The sequence below is a fragment of the Orcinus orca genome, chromosome 1 (genome assembly GCF_937001465.1).
Source record: "Orcinus orca chromosome 1, mOrcOrc1.1, whole genome shotgun sequence".
Lineage (NCBI taxonomy): Eukaryota > Metazoa > Chordata > Mammalia > Artiodactyla > Delphinidae > Orcinus > Orcinus orca.
The window spans coordinates 129,856,017-129,878,005 of record NC_064559.1 but is presented as its reverse complement, the minus strand read 5'-3'; the positions used below and the strand labels follow the sequence as shown (position 1 = coordinate 129,878,005).

Sequence of the window (21,989 nt, the reverse complement as noted above, 5' to 3'; positions counted from 1 at the left end):
AACTCCAAACTATCAACATAAAAAAAGCATTTTATCCACTTCGCAAAGAACTTTGTAGCAAAGAGAAAATCACTGTGCCAAACTACTTTCTCTATATATTCTAAATTCTAAGTAATATGTGTATTAGAAATGTGAACACTAACTTCTGGTACCCTGGAATGTGGCTTTTCCAAGACTTCAGGAGCCTGTGCTAATCAAATGTTCTTGCCCCATGTTCCTCCTCCCCAAATGTATCCTTACAGAAGTATTTTCATTTTAGGCACATGGCTGCCTAATTGAAGAGTAAAACAAACCCAAATATCTGTACTTAATAGTTCCCTATCTTACTATTTCTACCTCAGGAAAAACCGCCATATATTTCTGAAATCTGCTATTTCAACAAATTTCTGATTGGTAATAATCTATTGATACCTAGAGATGTTTTTTAAAAATCAGGAAAATTCATTCTGGAGGTCTTTCATTATGTTTTTTAAATGCACGTTTCACAAAAACAGAATGGGGCATGTTAAAAAGTTTTATCAATAATATGCAAATAACTAATTTCTAAAGAAAGGCGAGCAACACACATACACTTCATTCCTGGGCAGTTAGAATTCAGCACGTTTAAAGAAGAGGAAGCTGCCCAACCTCCCACACCTCCAGAATGTCCAGCATTCCTGACAGGCAGAGCTCTCCAAAACTACCCAATGCCAAAGACCACGTTCCCCATCCCAGAATTTAAATACAGAATGGGAACATGGAGCAACCAAAAAGGGCTGCAGGCACTGATAGCGATGGACAAGAGATACCGTCTCGGAGACACCTGGAGAAAGGGGAAGGGGCGCTCAGCTCCCGCCTTTAGCAACTAACAGTCCTCCTCTCCGAAGAGGTATCAGGCCAATTCTTTATTGAGGAAGAGAGTCAAAAAAGATGAATATGGAGACACAAGTCTCGTGAACCACTAGCGCTCCAGCTTGAAACGTCTCAGACTTGGGCTCACCCGTCAAAAAAAAAAAAAAAGTCAAGCCCCAAACACGCCCACAACGGAATTGGCGACAAAACATTGAGGCTCAAGAGGCCTCGGAACTAAACACCCCTCCCTCAGCTCAAAAGACAGGGACGAGAACAATGCACCACGGAAATCCTAAGATATCTCGGGACAGAGACCCAGATGAATTGAGGGCTGCTGTCAGGGCAGGGGGGGTGGGACAGGATCCAATCGGACTCTGTAGCGGTAGGGAGCACAGATTCTGGAGCAAAACTGTCCGACTTTAAATCACACTATGCCAATTACAAGTCTGTGTGTTCCGGCAGGTTTCCCCCGTGTGAAAAATTAAATAATCGTGGAACTCTCGTGAAGTTAAAACGTGTAGCGCTCTTAGAAAACTGTACGCCGAACGTGGGACGTGCTATGTGTTTGCTTTTATTATCTTCATCATCTGCTCAGGGCCACAGCTCGTGCCCTCCCCGCTCCTCCGCTCCTGCCGCGCCCGCCGCGCCCCACGTCCGGTCGGACCCCTCCCGGAGGACCAGGAGTCTCGGGGACACCGGCCCGGCCCGCCGCCGCCGGCCCCCAGCGCAGCCCGCAGTCGCCTCCACTCCGGGCCGCCGCCCGGACCCCGGACGGCAACTCGCGGGTGACCCCAGGCCCCTGCCGCCGCCGCCGCCGCCGCCGCCGCAGCAAGCGCCGCCATCCTCCACTCACCGCGGCGCTCCATCCCGCGTTCCGGACGCGGACGCCCGCCCGACACTCACGGCCGCCGCCGCCGCCGCCGCCGCCGCCGCCGCCGCCGAGGGCTGGAGCTCGCCGCTCCCATCCCCCACGGCCCGCGGACGCCCGGCCAAACCGCCGCCGCCGCCGCCCCTGCAGCTACAGCCACTACCACGCCGGCCCCGGCCGCCCCGCCCACGGCCTCGCACCTCCCGCCCGGCCGCGGCCCGCCCCCTGGGGCCCAGCCCATTGGCCCGCGCGCCCGGGGGGCGGGGACGGGCGCCTGCGGCAGGTGGGGCCGGCCACTGGCTCTCGCGCGCCCAGCGCAGGCTGTCAGCTTCGCTTCGGCCCGCAAGCTGTACGGAGCCTTGCAGGACGTGTCAGCCTCCCCGTGCGGCTTGCGGCAGGACAGGCGGAGGAACCTTAGGAAGAGGTCACCTGGTGACTTCATCTGGCAAATCGGAATTTCTTGGATGAGCAATCTACATTTTTTATGAGGTACTTCTTTTGACCACCTCATTCCTCTCTCTCCAACTCAAGAAAACAAAAACAAGACCCCACACAGGTAAAGTGTAACACAGGCCTGGCTCCTTTCCGGAAGAATAAACTTCCTCAAAACCAGCCAACTACTCTGCCCTCTGTACAGGGTCATATTTTCCACTTAGACCTATATTACTTCAACTGCACTCTCAAACTCGCTCAGAATGAGAAATATGTCTGAGAAAGATGGAATAATTAAAGAAAGCAGCAGGGGCTGAAAGCTTCTACATCATTCTACTCATGAGAACAAGCCTCGTCATTAGTTATCTCAGTTCTGGAACATTCAGAAAGAACTGATGGAGAAACAGAGGGCACATGGGCAGGGTGGCTGGCGGCAGTGGTGGAGGCAGAGAAAAATATTATCGCATGTGGGAGAAAGCAGAAAAAGACATGGGAGAGTGTGAGGAGAAGTAGGACGAAAGCGGGGCTGCAGACATAGGGAGAGAGAGGGGCAAAACCAAGGGAGGCAGAGACAGGTGGAGGCAGAAAGAGAAAATATTGAGAAATAAAAGAGAAAGGAGAGACTGCCTACTTACAGGGACAAAACGGAAGTGAGCATGAGAGAGCCAACAAGTGAAGTAGTGAGACAGGGAGAAAACACTCATTGGCAAAGAGAAGAGGAACATCTCTCATATCTTTGAACCCTTATACTAAAAACAACGCTGGGGAAACAGCAAATTTGGCCCTTCAGGTGCTACTTGGAAAAGATAAATATGAAAATGCTCAGCGACTTGGATATTTTAGCTCCACACTGGAATTGTCCGACTCAGCTTACACAAATTTACCCCTTGAAACCCCAAACACCACAGTACCAAGGACATGCCACAGGCACTAAGGAAACCTCAAAACCAAACTCTCCTTCTAACCACACATAAAAAGAACAATGCACCATGGACTCTCACCATGGAAAATGATGATGCCCTGCACTGAAACAAACTGAGAGGTCAGGGGTCCCAGGGCAAAAGGGGGCTGGAGCATCCCAACCCTTATTAAATCATAAGGAAGATTTGGGGAAGAAATATAAGGCAGTCACTCAATCTCAAACACCCCTTTATATCTATTTTTAAATACCTGTATATTAATTATTTTTTACTTTCTTACTCCATTATCACCATTTCCTTAATAAAGAGAATTGTTTTCCTTATTAAAGTTGAACAATGTCTCGCACAAGATCCTCATGGGGAGAAAGGGTATGTGAGGTAGAAGTGGTGGTGTGACAGAGACAGAAAGGAGCACATGGGAGGGAAGGAGAGGAAAAAGCCGTGAGAGATGTGAGAAGGTGAGAAACAATTGTGAAGAGAGAAAGAAGACCAAGAAAGATGCAGAGACAAAAGGAGGCAGAGAAAGAGAAAATAAGATGCAGACAGAATAAGGAAAAGAGACAGAAATGATAGAGAGAGAGAGAAATAGGGAGACTACCCATGGACAGAAAAAGGGGAGACGGACACCTTTCACACCCAAACAATTCTGGACAAATAAACCCAATTAGGGCCCTAGGTTGTTACTTGGAAAGGATAAATATGAGAACCTCAGGCTCCTTGATTACCTGGGCTCTACTATCATTTTGCAGATAGTAGAGCTATCTTAATTTCTATTTATTGTAATTTCTTTTATCTTTGCTTAATTTTTAAAAACTTTAAACATAACTGTGCCAGATCAAAAGCACTAAAAATGCTGGGGACACCTAACAACCAAATGTTCCTTCAAATCCTAATGGAGGAGAATGATGCACCATGGACACTCACCATGGAAGCCACTGATGACTAAACTGAAGGACACCAATGGGGGAGAGAGGAAAGGATTCTGAAGGCCATGGAAGGTAGAGGCAGGGTAACCCTCAGGGAACTCAAGGGAGGAAAGTCTGCCCCTTGGATCCGCTCTGGGTTAATCTCAAGACCCTTCCCACCAGATCTACCTCTAAACCATCTCAAAACAACCAATTATTCTGCATAGAACCAACACAGAGTGAATCGTCAACGAATATTAGACCATTAAATTATAAGTACGGTTATCTGAGGAAAATTTTGAGAAGTCTCTCAATCCCAGTCCTCCTCTTATAGCTTTTAAAAAAAATAGATTAATTATCTGTCATCCTTTCTACTCTTTTTCCTTAGTAAGGAGGAATACAATATTTGGAAACATTAGCAAAAATGGTAGTTCACTTTTAAATTAAAAGGGTTGTTTTATTAATTCCCCCTAACTTGCATTTTGTTTAAAGAAATTTTATGTCACACAAGTAAGTTTCAAGTATGAAAAGTACACTATTGAAACAATACCTTTTTGCAACTCCAAAATTCTTGGTTTATAATTAAATTATAAAGGGTTAAAAAAAATTAAAACCATCTGTATATCTATTGTAGAAGTACATCTTAAAATTGTGTTTTTACCATTTTACGTTATTATTGTCTCTAGTATTTTTCCCTTCTAAAACAGAAATCACATCCTCTGTGATATTGCTCTTCTGTCATTCTATGAAGCCTCAACTTGCATACTGTTAAAATCTTTTTCATGTGTTCTATTCAGTGTTAACATAGGTAGTATTGCTATTTTTGCCAGGTAAGGATCTTCATATTCCTGAAGTTGATTCTGTAGTTCAGGTAGCCTACTTTTCATAACAGAATATGGTTCTAAAAACATTTTACAATGTCTGGAGACATCTTTGATTGTCACAACTGGAAAGGAGTTGTACTGACATCTAGTGAATAGAGCCAGGGATGCTGCCAAACATCCTACCTGCACAAGAGAGCACGCCTGAGCCCTCCTACCTCTACCCCTAAGAAAGAATTACCCATCCCCAAATGGCCAATAGTGTCAGGGTCGAGAAACTTTGCTCTAGACCCAATTACCACTTTATAAGCAATATAGAAGACAAGGGAGTATATTAAATTACATCACAGGATGCACTCAGTAAAATCTAGACTGTGGGTCATTTTATAGAGCAAACAACAGTTTCTTAAACAAATAAATTGCAAGGAAAACGATGAAAAGAAAATCTCCAGATTTTAAAAAAAAAGTCTTAAAATTTCAAATACATCAAGTGCAGGAATAAATGAGATCAGACTTGCCCTTCCACTATACTGTTTTCAGACATTAGACTACAAACAGCACAGGACTGTGATCCTGGAGAGATGGGATCACAAACAAATGAGGTGATCCCTACAGTCACCCCAACTTTCGCCTGGAGACACACTCTAGACCATGGCATGCAAGGAGGAAGCCAAACAGAGTGTGGTACTCTTGCTAGGTTGAGGAGAAAGGGATCATAGTTCAGGGAGACTGGGACAGCTGGAATCTGTAGGACAGAGTACCAGATAGGAAGAAGGTAGGCAGAAGAAGAGCTCCAGAAATTTGCATAGGCAACTCTTTAAGTTTCTTGCTGAATACAAAGCTATATATGTATAGGGTGAATCCCCACAGGATAGACAAAGAATTTCCAGGGACCTGTAGCTGAACAATTCCCAGGGCTTTCGCAGGTCTGGGAGACCTCTGAGTGTTCATCAGCCAGAGTAGAGAGACCTGTTGAATACTCAAGGAGAGATCCCAGAAGGACATGTGTTAGTAGTACATCTAACCCAGCCCTACTAAAATAGTATTCTAGACTCACCCCAACAAATCTTCAAAACAAGCGTCATTTTGTAAATTTCTTTAAAAAAAAACCTGATATTTAAAACAAAAGTAATAACAATGTGTGTGGCATTTACAACATATGCTGGATAGCAAAAAGTATCACAATAGCAAAAATTAAGGGAGGAGGGAAATCAAAGTAAGGTTCTTACATTATATGTGAAATAGCATAATATTATTTGGAGGTATATTATAATAAGTTAAAAATGTATATTAAAATCTTCAGAGGTACAGTTAACAAGCCAACAGTGGACATAAATGGAATTTTTAAAAATTAATCCAAAAAAAGGCAGGACAGAAAAAAAAGAAACAAAGAACAGATGAGAAAAATTAAAGACAAACAACAAGATTATAGGCTTAAACCCAATCATATCAATAATTACATTAGATATAAATACTCTAAACACCCCTATAAAAAAGCAGAGATTGTCAAATTGTATAAAAACTTAAGACTCAACTACATAACTGCCTGTAAGAAACAGACTTGAAATATAAAGACACAGATAGGTTGAAAGTAAAAACACAGAAAAAGATATGCCATGCAAATACTAATCATAAGAAAGCAGAAGTAGCTCTATTATATGAGACAACCCGTTTTACTAAGGATAAAGAGTACCCAAAAAAAAAAAAAAAAAAAAAAAAAAGAGTACCATTTCATAATGATAAAAGAGTCAATTCATCATAAAGACATTATCTTAAAAGTGTATGCACCTAAAAATAGAGCTTCAGAATATACAAGGAAAAACCTGACAGAAATGTGAGGAAAGACAGACAAATCTCAATGATAGTTAAGATTTCAACAATTCTCTTTCATTAACTGATAGAACAAATAAGAGAACAAATAAGAGAACAAACGTATGGACACCAAGGGGGGAAAGTGGGGGTGGGGGAGCTGGCGAGGGATGAATTGGGAGATTGGGATTGACATATATAACTAATATGTATAAAATAGATAAATAGTAAGAACCTGCTGTTTTAAAAATTAAATTAAATTTTTTAAAAAGTGGGTCAAAGAAAAATGTGTAACAAGAAAAAAAAAAGAATAAGAGAAAATCTGTAAGGATATAGAAATTTTAAATAATACTATCAACCAATTTGACCTGATATACATTTATAGAAAATTCTACCCAACAACAGAATACACAGTCTTTTCAAACACACATAAAATATTCACTAAGATAGACCATATGTAGGACCATACAATAAGTCCCAATAAGTTTAAGAGAACTGAAATCATACAGTGTATGTTCTCTGACCCAAACAAAGTTAAATTTGGAATAAATAACAGTAGGATAATTGAGAAATCCCCAAATATTTGGAAATTGTAAAATATATTTTTAACTAATCCATGGGTTAAATTTTCACAAGGCAAATCTGAAAATATTTTAAACTGAATAAAAAAGAAAACACGATATTTCAAAATGGGTAAGTTACACAGTAAAAGCAGTGGTTAGAGAAATATTCAGCTTTAGATGCTTTATTAAAAAGAAAGGAGGGAGACTTCCCTGGTGGTGCAGTGGTTAAGACTCCACCTGCCAATGCAGGGGTCACGGGTTCGAGCCCTGATCCAGGAAGATCCCACATGCCGTGGAGCAACTAAGCCCCTGATCCACGACTGCTGAGCCTGCATGCCTAGAGCCTGTGCTCTGCAACAAGAGGAGCTACCGCAATGACAAGTCCTCACACCGCAACAAAGAGTAGCCCCCGCTCGCTGCAACTAGAGAAAGCCCATGTGCAGCAACAAAGACCCAATGCAACCAAAAAAAAAAAAAAAAAGAAACAAAGGAGGGCCTAAAATCAATGATTTAAGCTTCCACTTTAAGAAGCTAGAAAGCAAAGAGCAAATTGAACAGGAAGTAAGTAAAAGGAAGGAAATAATGGTAAGAGTAGAAATCAATGATACAGAAGACAGATAACAGAAAAAAATCAACTAAAAGTTGTTTTTTTTAAAATATCAATTAAATAGATAAATAGCTTGCTGAACTGATCCAAAAGAGAGAAAACACAAATTACTAATATCATGAATGAAATAAGGAACATCAGTACAGACCCTACAGATATTAAAAGGGAAACAAAAGAATGTTATAAACAATTTTGCCAAAAAATTCAACAACGCAGATAAAATGTAAAAATGTCTTAAAAGACACAAATAACCAAATCTAACACAAGAAATAGAAAATCTGGATACCCTTATATGTATTAAAGAAATTGGATTCATAATTTAAAATATCTCACAAAGAAAACTGCAGACCCAGATGGCCTCGCTAATGAAATCTATTGAACCACATAAAATAGTCCTACAAAAACTCTCAGAAAATAGAGGAGGCAGGAAAACTTCCCAACTCATTTTATGAGGTCAACATTACTCTGATACCAAAAGCTGACAAAGATATTACAAGAAAGCTACAGATCAAATTTCCTAACACAGTATTAGCAGGTCAAACCCAACCATATATAAAAAAGAATAATACATTAGAACCAAGAAAGTCTGTCCCAAGAATCAAGCTTAGTTTAATATTCAATAGAGAAAAACCACGTGATCATCTTAACAGATGCAGAAAAAGCATCTGACAAAATTCTTCAACCTTTCATGATTAAAGCAGTCACCAAAGTAGGAAGAGAAAAGAATTTCTTCAACCTGATAAGAGACAGCTACAAAAATCTACAGCTAACATCATAGTCAGTAATGAAATACTATGTTTTCCCCTTAAGATCAGGATCAATATTGTTACTGAAGGTCTTAGCCAGTACAATAGAACAAGAAATAAAATACACTCAGATTGAAAAGGAGGAAGTGAAACACTTTATTACAAGTTGACACGTTTGTGCACCTCAAAAATCCTAAGGAACCTATAAATAAGGTACTACAACTAATAAATGAATATAGCAAGGCCACAGATTACAAGGTTAATATACCATAATCAATTTTACTTCTACATACTAGCAACAAACAATTGGACAGTGACATTTTAGAAATTAATACCATTTATAATATCAAAAAACAAGATATTTTTAGGAATAAATTAGACAAAACATGTGCAAGATCCTAAATTTAAAACTACAAAACACTAATGGCAAGAAATTAAAGAACTGGATAAATCAATAAGTATGCCATGTTCATGGATTGGAAGACTCAATACTGTTAAGACTTTAATTTCTCTTAAATTGACCTATAGGTTCGAGCAATCCCAAACAAAATCCCTCCTGGCTTTTTTATGGAAATTGATAGGCTGAGTCTAAAATGTATATAAATATGTAAAAAATCTGAACAGCCAAAAAATTTTTGAAAAAAGAACAAACTTGGAAGATTCACAATGCCTAAGATTAACTATAGAGCTACAGTTGTCAAGACAGTGTGATATTGGTATAGAGATAGACATAGATCAACAGAATAGAATAGAGTCTAAAAACAGACCCACAAATATAATCAGTTGATTTTCAAAAGCTGCTAAAGTAATTCAATAGGGGGAAAGATGGTCTTTTCAATAAATGGTGCTGAAATAACTTGATAACCATATGAGAAAAAAAATGATCCTTGATCCTTACTTCAGAGCATGCCCTAAAATTAATTCAACATGTGTCATAGACCTAAACATATAACCTAAAACTATCAGTCTTTTAAATACTGGAGTTGGAGGAGGCAGCTGCTTGTTTTTATAAATAAAAGTTATGGGGGGACACAGCCACGCCCAACTGTTTATGTACTGTCAATAACTGTTTTTGCCCTACAACAGCAGAGTTGAGTGGTTGAGGTGCTGTAGCCTGTAAGCCTAAAATATTTATGATCTGGTCCTTTAAGAATATGTTTGAAGATCCCCATTCTAAAAGAAAACTTGGGAGAAAATCCAGGGATCAATTTCTCAGACACAAAAATCAAGAACCATTAAAAAAAAAAAAAAAAACTGGTAAACTGGACTTCATCAAAATTTAAAGCTTCTGCTTTTTGAAAGACAACTGTTAAGCCCACAAACTGGGAGAAAATATCTGACAAAGGAATTGTATTCAAATTACATCAAGAACTCCTACAATGCAATAATAGAGGGAATAACACAATAAATTAATAAGTAAAAGATCTGAACAGACACTTCAAAAAAGAAGATACACAACTGGGCAATAAGCACATGAAATAGTGCTCAACATCATTAGTATCAGGGAAACACAAATTTAAGCCACAATGAGATATCACTAAATATCTACTGGAATTCTCAATTTTAGCTAGACTGAAATACCAACTTTGGTGTAGGAAGGATTTAGAGCAACTAAAACTCCCACACACTGCTGCTATACACGGTAAACACCACTTTGGAAAATAGCCTGCAGTTCCTTATACAGTTGAACATACATTTACCATACAACCCAGGAATTCTACTCTTTTATATACCCTCCCAAAATGAAAAATACAGTCATCCAAAAACTTGTACACAAATGTACGTAGCATTATAGTCAAAAACTGGAAAAAACCCAAATGTCCATCAACAGATAAATGGTTAAACAAATTGTGATATAGCCTTACAATGAAATGCTACTTAACAATAAATATCTATGACGTAGCAAAAACCCATGGGTGAATCTCAAAAACATTATGCCAAATGAAAGTCAGGCACAAAAGAATATATGCTGTATGATTCCTTTTACATGAAATTCTAGAAAAGATGAACCTAATCTTTAGTAACAAAAAGCACGAATGGTTGCCTGATGACGGGGTTGTAGTATGGGAGGTGGGGGGAGTTCCAAATGAGCATTACTTTTTGGAGTAATGGAAATGTTCTGTATCTTGATTACGGGCATTACATGAGTGTATACAATTGTCAAAACTCACTCATAGTGTATAAAAAGCTGTTATCATTTTTTAGTGCTCAATGAATATCAGATAAGTAAATTAAAAGTAAAATTGTAGGAGGTTCTGTTTGAATAATCCCTGAAATTCAACTTCCTCTCTCCCTTAATATTTTTCAAAATATTTTCCATTTTCTTCCTTAGAAAGGAAGACTACGGTATTTGAAAACTTTCTCAGTGACAAATACTGGAACATTTTTTAAGAAAAAGAAAAAAACCTTATCCTAGGGAGGCAATATCATCAAATGACTCTTTTGCTTATCAGAGTAATGATAAAGGCAAGGAAGAAACTGCAAACCCTCCACAAAAATCCTCACCATATCGAAACGTGTTCCTAACCTTCCTTTTAAACCTCCTTGTTTCTTTGCACATGAATGTGTCTTTCTGTGTTGTGGCTCATCATCATACTGGAGATGAGGTGGGAAATTAAAAACAAACAAAATAGCCTTCAAAGCAGAATCATGGAGGCTGATCAGTGATATCCTTGTATGTATTAGAGATAACCAGCAATTCTGCCCCAAAGGATCCTTCTGCCTTCTGTGCTTATTAAAATCATTCTCTTAATTAACTTCAATATCACACAAAACATCACTTCTTCCAAGAAGCCTTTTCATTCTCTCCAGTGAAAATAAATCATCCCTTTAACTTTCCCATAGGACATTCAACATACTTTTCTCAGGTAACCCAAGATACTATGCCTTGGGCCCTATTTATTTGGAATTGTCTGCTTCTACCCAATAGACTGAAAGGTTCCACAGGACCTTGTCTAATACAGAGTGGGATCACACTAAATTTTCTGAGCGAATGCTGAATATCACCAATGGTACAGGAATGAAAATCTTTCCAGGGTACCTTCTGGGCATGAGCTTTGTTCAATGCAGTACTAACCACTGGGACCAACAGCAGTGGCTGTAGAAGCACACATTCCTAGGTCAAGGGCTTTTACAGCTGGGAAGTGAAGGTGCTGATAATTTAGGTGGATGTTCTATTTTAGGGAGGTGGGCAGAGCAGGAATGACCAGCTACCATAGATTTGCAGAACAGTGCTTTCTTCATCTCAGCCAAAGTTTTATCTCCTGCCAATCTGGGGACTGAAACATTTTCAACCCAGGTCTATCTTACTTCCCTTCAAAATCACTCTAAAACTTTTCTCAGAATCAGGAGACTAAAGCTATTTGTACCATAAAACTAATGAAGCTTTAGTGTCCAGGTTCCTCACTTGCACAGTTCCTACAATCAGGAAGCATTTCTAACTATGCATTCTTGGCAACTGCCTATAGAAATCTCTGAAGAAAGGGATTTAAATCTCCAAGACTCATAATTTGATTGGTAATTTCTTGACTCATTCTAAATATTCACTTTCATATTTAATTATGAATTCTTTTTCTTGAACAGGAAACTCCCCTCCCTCAAACCGAACAAAGGGGCAAAACTAATTGTCAAAAAAGAAGAGAAAAGGAAAAGGTAAATGTGCAACAAAAAGTTCTTTGGTTATTTTGGCTCCACCGTCGTCTTGGAACTTTCCCCTCCTAACAGCTCCTAAAAGATCCACTGTTAGAGATAGATAGAGGATGTCGAAAATCAAACAAAACAAAAAACCAAAATACCACCAGTGGGGGTAGTTGGCAAACAAACCTCCCCCTCGTTTCTAAAGAGGAGTGGTGATGAAAAAGCCTGGAAATGTCAGAGGGGCTCAAAGACAAGGAGAGTCCCTGGCTACTTTGTTCTGGCCAAAGGAAGTCCGTCCCTCGAGCTGAGGTTTGGAACAGGAGTCCTGGGACAGCCTGGGAAACAAACTCACAGGGATACGCTCTCCTCTCCTCTTAGTAGCTGCAATCCCCCGCCTGTCAACTTCTATTTCGCAAAGCACAGGGCTTGCCCTAGGACCAGGCTGGGTTAGCGCGCGCGCGCGCGCCGGGCCTAGGTGAGACGAAGTATGATAAAAGGTAGACAGGGAACACGAGGTGTTTGTTATTTTATCTCAGCCTTTGTATTTGTCAGACTAAAATTTCAGAAAGGGCACCAAACTTCCGAAAAGATCCCAAGTAAAGAAGACAAATGTGAAGACCCGGTTAAGGAAATCAAAAGGGGGGCGGGGAGGAGTAAAGGAGCCCCCGCCCGAACTCCGCTTAAAGGCAGATGAGGGCATGTGGTTAGAAAAGGGAGAAGGGCTACAGACGCTCAGCTGGGACTTGGAAAAGGAGTAAAGTCCGCCTCGAGAGCCTCTCCCCAGCGGCCGGGCGGCGTCGCCTAACTGGGGACAGCGGGGTCCGACGGTCCTTGCAACGCCCGCTCTTGCCCTCCCCGCTCCTCCGCTCCTGCCGCGCCCTCCGCGCCCCTCGTCCAGTCGGACCCCTCCCGGAGGACCAGGAGTCCCGGGGACACCGGCCCGACCCGCCGCCTCCAGCCACCAGCGCAGCCCTAAGTTGCCTCCACTCCCTTGCCGCCGCCTGGGCCGCCCGGACCTTGGACGGCGACTCGTGGGTGGCCGCCGCGTGTGACCCCAACCCCCAGCCGCGGCCGCAGCGAGCGCCGCCACCCTCCACTCACCGCGGCGCTCCATCCCGCGTCCCGGACGCGGATGCCCGCCCGACATTCACGGCCGCCGCCGCCGCCTCCGCCGCCGCCGCCGAGGGCTGGAGCTCGCCGCTCCCATCCCCCACGGCCCGCGGACGCCCGGCCAAACCGCCGCCGCCTCCCCTGCAGCTACAGCCAAGACCACGGCAGCCCCGGCAGCCCCGCCCACGGCCTCGCACCTCCCGCCCGGCCGCGACCCGCCTCCTGGGGCCCAGCCCATTGGCCCGCGCGCCCGGGGGGCGGGGACGGGCGCCTGCGGCAGGTGGGGCCGGCCACTGGCTCTCGAGCGCCCGGCGCAGGCTGTCAGCTTCGCTTCGGCCCGCAAGCTGTACGGAGCCTTGTAGGACGTGTTAGCCTCCCCGTGCGGCTTGCGGCAGGACAGGCGGAGGAACCTTAGGGATAAGTCACCTTTTGCATCCTCCAGTAGTGAGCAGGTCCTTGTTGTTTAAGCGGACGTTTCTCAGGTGGACATTTTGAATTCCTTCCAGTCAGGAATTTGGTCCCCAACTTGTCTAGTCCTACCCCTGCTCACACCCTCCTTCTCCCTTTAGGAACAAAAATACATTTTGTCCTTAACTTTAAAACTGCCACACTCTTTTCTGTCTTTGACTGATTGTCATTTTCAGAAAACTAAATTACCCAAAACGTCAACTATTATGTACAGTACCAGGCTCGGGGGAGTTGCTCAATAAATACTAGTCGAATGCATGTCCCCCTAATCATGCTACTTAGTTCTTACCATTAAATGCTCCTTTACTGATGGGACTCACCAACGTTATAGGGAAAATGAACAACAAAAATTAAAGCATTTATCTAGATTTGGATCACACATCATAATGAAAAACGTACAGCGTTTCTATTGAATAGAGTACATAGTAGTAACACTTAACTCTACCAAGAACACCCTTCCTGTCATCTATGCTGAGACACAGCAGGCACTCTGTAAATATTAGCTGAGTAAATAGGTAAAATTATGGGAAGGGAATTTGGAAAAGTTCCTCAATCTCTTCCTCCCCTTAAACCTTTTTCAAAATACATCAAACATCTGCCATATTCTCCACTCCTCTTCATTAGTTGGGAGGAATATATTAAAAACCATTCTCAGAGGAAAATGGTAACTCATTTTTGCAATAAAATAAATACAATTAACTGAGAATGAACATTAAAAATCTGTTATCGGCTGTACACGAACTATAATTCAATAAAAATTTTTAAAAAGGAAAAAAAGTCTGTTATCTGGGACAGGTGGCTCATGTGTTTGGTAAAGAAAAGAAGAAATAAATACCTCCACCAAATCCTATAAACTGTCACAGCATTTACCCTTATAAGCCAACTTGTGTTTTACCTATAAATGTTTCTTGGTTAAAGTGGCTCAGGGTCACGTCTTTGGAGAATGAGGAATCAGAGACAAAAAACAAAAATCAGAGGCATAATTGGATGCTGGATCAATAATGAAACATTCATGACAGATGTTTAGTATAGCTATTTTATAATTATAGTATTTATTAATAACACATAACTACTTTGTCTATTGAAATGTTCTTCATTCTTTCTGTGATAGAGAGAATACAACCTCTGCTCTGAAGCCTTCTGTTCTCACTGAAAATTAGTCATCCCATTTAATATTATATGGTACATGGAACCTTATTCTTATGGCACTTTTGACTTTCATGCAGTCTTTTACTTTATACTAATACCAATGTTTATTTATACTAATTAGATTGTGGAGGTCTACAGTGTTATGTTACCTAAGTCTGTGTCCAGTACACAAAGGGTCCCTACTAAGTATTTTCTAGAGGAATGTTTAGGGACTGACCAGTGTGTCCAGGAATAAAAATCCTTCTAGGATGCATTTTCTTTTTTACCGTAAGCTCTATTCAATTTGTTGTAACTAATGAAATCAAGTGCAATGGCCACAAAAACCACATGTCTAAAGCAAAGATGGTCCCAGGTACCCTATGCCCAGAGGCGAAGGGGCTGATAATGAAGGCAGATGTTCCACGTGAGTGATGGAGGTAGGAGCCCAGCCCCAAAGGAGAGTACAATGGACAGGTGCTCTTCCTGTCAGTCACGCTTCAGTGACAGCCTGTTCAGGAGAGCACAACATCATCCACCAGACAATATTTATTGAGTACCTCCATTGTGCCAGGCATTGTTCTAAGCACAGGGGTTATATTAGTGACCTTTCAATCCACGTTCAGACTCTCTTCAACCATGGCTAAATGCCTGGGAGACGAAAAGAGATAATGGAAGCAGGCATGTTCCCAGTCACTGAGACTGTCTTTGCCCCTCACTGCTGGAGCACTCAGAAAGAACCACGGAGAGCCTGATGGGCCACAATGAGTACAAAGGCTCCAGATTCCAAAGTGGACGAAACTCACCAAGCAGGTTATTAATCTTGATTCTGTGATGGTTGTAATTGAGAAACAAGGAATCAATTCAGACCACATGCTGGAAATGAATGTGAAAGATGTTACAAACATCCAAGAATTCTGTGTTGTCTTGAGGAGTGGGAACTGAGTAAGACTGACTGAAAAAAATAAAGAAAAACTCAAGTGAGTATATGGATATGATATCATACTCATTTTATGTCTAGCTTAAGGTATTAAATTTTAAGCCCCTATTTGCTTGTTATTTTAAGCTCTCTATAAGACATTTGATGACATAAACCCCTGTGCTTGAGTCACCACATACCATGACTCTACCTAATGTCCTAACACGTGTAAGGAAGCTCTCCAGATAATTAATGATTGGTGCCAAATTATACTATTGGCCTAAAAATTGAATTACTGATATTGTTGTGAATAAAGAGATGATGATTATGATGATAGTAATAATAAGTAGCCCTCCCTGGTTTACTCTGTGCTAGACACTGTCTTAATTATTCTTTATATTTAGTAAGTCATTCAGTCCTCACAACAACCCTATGAAATACTATCATCCCTATTTTACGAATTAAAAACTGAGGCACAGAACAAAAGAAGTTCACTAAAGAGTATCTTTTGGATTTTATGAAAATCGATCTTAAAATGAAGATAAATTTGACCATACTTTTCTTAGAAAAAGATAGTGGGGACTCACTCTTATTCTTCCTCTGCCTCTCTGGCCTTTTTGCTGTTCCCCTGATACCCCAAGGTCCCTTTTGCCTCTGCTGTTCCCTCTGCCTGGAAGGGGCTCCCCTGCCCCATATATGTGACTTGCTCTTTGCTCCCTTCCAGTCTCCACTCAAATGTTCCATGTCATTGACATGTTCCCTGACCACTCTGTAGAAAAGAGCATTCCCCTCTTTGATACTCCTATCTTCCTTACCCTGCTTTATTTTTTTTACTACAATAGTTAATTTTATTTGTTCAAGGACTCATCTTGCAAGCATTAAAGCAAGCCTAGGCTTTGATTCTGGGAGCCCGGATTCCCATACTTAGGAAGATAACAGCAAAAACTGCTCCAAGTACATGGATGAAAACTAAAGGCTCATGGTTAATCACACAGTAGTTTTTAAGTTTCTACAGCCTAGAAGCCAGAAGTCACCGGCCCTTTAGGTCCATCTGGATGTCCCACAGGGTTTCTGCACTTTTATTGAGTTGGGCAAACTTATCACCTACCCTGCTTTAAATACCATAAAGTGCCATAACATGTACCCCTCTACTGACTTGGTATAGTTGTTAATTTATTTGTATATTTTTCATTTCCTCTCACTAGTGTGGAAATGTCAGTGCCATGATGAGAGGGACTCTGCCTGTTTTGTTCACCATTGTACCCCCAGCTCCTGGAAAAGTATTTGGAATTAATCAATAAATAAAATAGTTTAAAGAAAATAACAGTACAGCCCAACTACTAGATTTATCTTTCAAAAAGATTAGTTTAACATTTTGAAAGTTTTAATCAGATAAGAGAAACATATTGCTTTGTTTGACAAAAATTTTACATTAGCTGCTTATAACTGACATACTAACACATGCCAAGTTTAATTACTTCACCTAGTCTTTATCTGAAAGAACCATAAATAACTCTAGAATCTTAAATTATTTCCTTCCTTCTTTAAAGTGAAGGGGTGAACAGGGAGTTCCCCGTTGGCCTAGCGGTTAAAATTCTGGGCTTTCACTCCTGCGACCCGGGTTCGGTCCCTGTAACTGAAAAGCCGCAAGCCGCGCAGCCAAAAAAAAAATAAGTCGTCTAAAGTGAAGGGTGAACATTTTCTGCTATTGTTTTCTTTCATCTATTCCACCAGATACTGACTAGATAAATAAGCAAATACAGCTACTCCTCACCTACATATTCTATTCAGTGGATGACCCTGTGCTTTGTATTACATCATGTCAACTGACCCTCACAAAAACCTTTATGAGGAGACTTCCGAGAAGATGGCGGAAGAGTAAGACGCGGAGATCACCTTCCTCCCCACAGATACACCAGAAATACATCTACACATGGAACAACTGCTACAGAACACCTACTGAACGCTGGCAGAAAACCTCAGACCTCCCAAAAGGCAAGAAACCCCACACGTACCTGGGTAGGGCAAAAGAAGAAAGAATAAACAGAGACAAAAGAATAGGGACGGGACCTGCACCAGTGGGAGGGAGCTGTGAAGGAGGAAAGGTTTCCACACACCAGGAAGCCCCTTCGCGGGCGGAGACTGCGGGTGGCGGAGGGGGAAAGCTTCGGAGCTACGGAGGAGAGCGCAGCCACAGGGGTGCGGAGGGCAAAGCGGAGAGATTCCCACACAGAGGATCAGGGCCGACCGGCACTCACCAGCCCGAGAGGCTTGTCTGCTTACCCGCCGGGGGGGTGGGGCTGGGAGTTGAGGCTCGGGCTTCGGTCGGAGCGCAGGGAGAGGACTGGGGTTGGTGACGTGGATACAGCCTTTAGGGGGTTAGTGCGCCACGGCTACCCAGGAGGGAGTCCGGGGAAAAGTATGGACCTGCCAAAGAGGCAAGAGACTTTTTCTTCCCTCTTTGTTTCCCGGTGCGCGAGGAGAGGGGATTAAGAGCGCTGCTTAAAGGAGCTCCAGAGACGGGCGCGAGCCGCGGCGAAAAGCGCGGACCCCAGAGACGGGCATGAGACGCTAAGGCTGCTGCTGCCGCCACCAAGAAGCCTGTGTGCGAGCACAGGTCACTATCCACACCCCTCTTCCGGGGAGCCTGTGCAGCCCGCCACTGCCAGGGTCCCAGGATCCACGGTCAACTCCTCCGGGAGAACGCACGGCGCGCCTCAGGCTGGTGCAACGTCACGCCAGCCTCTGCCGCCGCAGGCCCGCCCCGCACTCCGTGCCCCTCCCTCCCCCTGGCCTGAGTGAGCCAGAGCCCCCGAATCAGCAGCTCCTTTAACCCCGTCCTGTCTGAGCGAAGAACAGACGACCGGCGACCTACACGGAGAGGGGGGGCCAAATCCAAAGCTGAGCCCCTGTGAGCTGTGAGAACAAAGAAGAGAAAGGGAAATCTCTCCCAGCAGCCTCAGAAGCAGCAGATTAAAGCTCCACAATCAACTTGATGTACCCTGCATCTGTGGAATACATGAATAGACAACGAATCATCCCAAATTAAGGAGGTGGACTTTGAGAGCAAGATTTATTATTTTTTCCCCTTTTCCTCTTTTTGTGAGTGTGTATGTATATGCTTCTGTGTGAGATTTTGTCTGTATAGCTTTGCTTCCACCATTTGTCCTAGGGTTCTATCCGTCCATTTTTTTTAATCTTTTTCTTAATAATTTTTTATTTTAATAACTGTATTTTACTTTATCTTCTTTTTCTTTGTTTCTTTCCTTCCTTCCCTTTTTTAGACAACAAATCATCCCAAATTGTGCAGGTGGACTTTGAGAGCAAGATTTATGATTTTTTCCCCTTTTCCTCTTTTTGTCAGTGTGTATGTGTATGCTTCTGTGTGAGATTTTGTCTGTATAGCTTTGCTTCCACCATTTGTCCTAGGGTTCTATCCGTCTGTTTTATTTTTGTTTTTTTAATTTTTTTTCTCTTAATAATTATTTTTTTATTTTAATAACTTTATCATATTTTATCTTACTTTATTTTATTTTACTTTATCTCCTTTTTTCTTCCTTCCCTCCTTCCTTCCTTCCTCCCTCCCTCCCTCCCTTCTTTCTTTCTTTCTCTCTTTCTACTTCTACTAATTCTTTCTTTCTACTTTTTCTCCCTTTTATTCTGAGCCGTGTGGATGAAAGGCTCTTGTTGCAGCAGCCAGGAGTCAGTGCTGTGCCTCTGAGGAGGGAGAGCCAACTTCAGGACACTGGTCCACAAGAGACCTCCCAGCTCCACATAATATCAAATGGCAAAACTCCCAGAGATCTCCATCTCAACACCAGCACCCAGCTTCACTCAATGACCAGCAAGCTACAGTGCTGGACATCCTATGCCAAACAACTAGCAAGACAGGAACACAACCTCACCCATTAGCAGAGAGGCTGCCTAAAATCGTAATAAGTCCACAGACACCCCAAAACACACCACCAGACATGGACCTGCCCACAAGAAAGACAAGATCCAGCTTCATCCACCAGAACACAGGCAATAGTCCCCTCCACCAGGAAGCCTACACAACTCACTGAACCAACCTCAGACACTGGAGACAGACACCAAAAACAACAGGAACTACAAACCTGCAGCCTGCAAAAAGGAGACCCCAAACACAGTAAGATAAGCAAAAAGGGAAGACAGAAAAACACACCACAGATGAAGGAGCAAGATAAAAACCCACCAGACCTAACAAATGAAGAGGAAATAGGCAGTCTACCTGAAAAAGAATTCAGAATAATGATAGTAAAGATGATCCAAAATCTTAGAAATAGAATAGAGAAAATGCAAGAAACATTTAACAAAGACCTAGAAGAACTAAAGATGAAACAAACAACAATGAACAGCATAATAAATGAAATGAAAAATACTCTAGATGGGATCAATAGCAGAATAACTGAGGCAGAAAAACGGATAAGTGACCTGGAAGATAAAATAGTGGAAATAACTACTGCAGAGCAGAATAAAGAAAAAAGAATGAAAAGAACTGAGGACAGTCTCAGAGATCTCTGGGACAACATCAAATGCACCAACATTCGAATTATAGGGGCTCCAGAAGAAGAAGAGAAAAAGAAAGGAACTGAGATAATATTTGAAGAGATTATAGTTGAAAACTTCCCTAATATGGGAAAGGAAATAGTTAATCAAGTCCAGGAAGCACAGAGAGTCCCATACAGGATAAATCCAAGGAGAAACATGCCAAGACACATATTAATCAAACTGTCAATAATTAAATACAAAAAAAACATATGGAAAGCAGCAAGGGAAAAGCAACAAATAACACACAAGGGAATCCCCATAAGGTTAACAACTGATCTTTCAGCAGAAACTCTGCAAGCCAGAAGGGACTGGCAGAACATATTGAAAGTGATGAAGGAGAAAAACCTGCAACCAAGATTACTCTACCCAGCAAGGATCTCATTCAGATTTGATGGAGAAATTAAAACCTTTACAGACAAGCAAAAGCTGAGAGAGTTCAGCACCACCAAACCAGCTTTACAACAAATGCTAAAGGAACTTCTCTAGGCAAGAAACACAAGAGAAGGAAAAGACCTACAATAACGAACCCAAAACAATTAAGAAAATGGGAATAGGAACATACATATCGATATTACCTTAAATGTAAATGGATTAATGCTCCCACCAAAAGACAGAGATTGGCTGAATGGATACAAAAACAAGACCCATATATATGCTGTCTAAAAGAGACCCACTTCAGACCTAGTGACAAAAACAGACTGAAAGTGAGGGGATGGAAAATGATATTTCATGCAAGTGGAAAGCAAAAGAAAGATGGAGTAGCAATTCTCATATCAGACAAAATAGACTTTAAAATAAAGACTATTAGAAGAGACAAAGAAGGACACTACATAATGATCAAGGGATCGATCCAAGAAGAAGATATAACAATTGTAAATATTTATGCACCCAACATAGGAGCACCTCAATATAAAGGCAAGTACTAACAGCCATAAAAGGGGAAATCGACAGTAACACATTCATAGTAGAGGACGTTAACACCCCACTTTCACCAATGGACAGATCATCCAAAATGAAAATAAATAAGGAGACACAAGCTTTAAATGATACATTAAACAAGATGGACTTAAATGATATTTATAGGATATTCCATCCAAAAACAACAGAATACACATTTTTCTCAAGTGCTCATGAAACATTCTCCAGGATAGATCATATCTTGGGTCACAAATCAAGCCTTGGTAAATTTAAGAAAATTGAAATTGTATCAAGTATCTTTTCTGACCACAACACTATGAGACTAGATATCAATTACAGGAAAAGATCTGTAAAAAATACAAACACATGGAGGCTAAACAATGCACTACTTAATAACGAAGTGATCACTGAAGAAATCAAAGAGGAAATAAAAAAAAATACCTAGAAACAAATGACAATGGAGATATGATGACCCAAAATCTATGGGATGCAGCAAAAGCAGTTCTAAGAGGGAAGTTTATAGCAATACAATCCTACCTTAAGAAACAGGAAACATCTCAAATAAACAACCTAACCTTGCACCTAAAGCAATTAGAGAAAGAAGAACAAAAAAAACCCAAAGTTAGCGGAAGGAAAGAAATTATAAAAATCAGATCAGAAGTAAATTAAAAAGAAATGAAGGGAACGATAGCAAAGATCAATTAAACTAAAAGCTGGTTCTTTGAGAAGATAAACAAAATTG

The 21,989-nt window shown here is 41.5% G+C and overlaps 1 protein-coding gene across 4 annotated transcripts in view; it reads right to left on the bottom strand.

Annotated features, from left to right (window-relative positions):
* The window catches only part of ARHGAP29 (Rho GTPase activating protein 29), a 75,590-nt gene extending 62,207 nt beyond the window's left edge, over positions 1-13,383 (bottom strand). For 2 of the 4 annotated variants that reach the window (XM_033433104.2, XM_004263043.4), the window contains exon 1: positions 1,685-1,823. The gene's annotated coding sequence lies outside the window, so the exon portion shown is untranslated. Of the gene's footprint in view, positions 1-1,684; positions 1,824-13,239 lie in introns of those variants that run through there. The other 2 variants (XM_033433097.2, XM_033433112.2) reach the window with 2 other exon arrangements.
* Between the last annotated feature and the right edge of the window lie 8,606 nt (positions 13,384-21,989).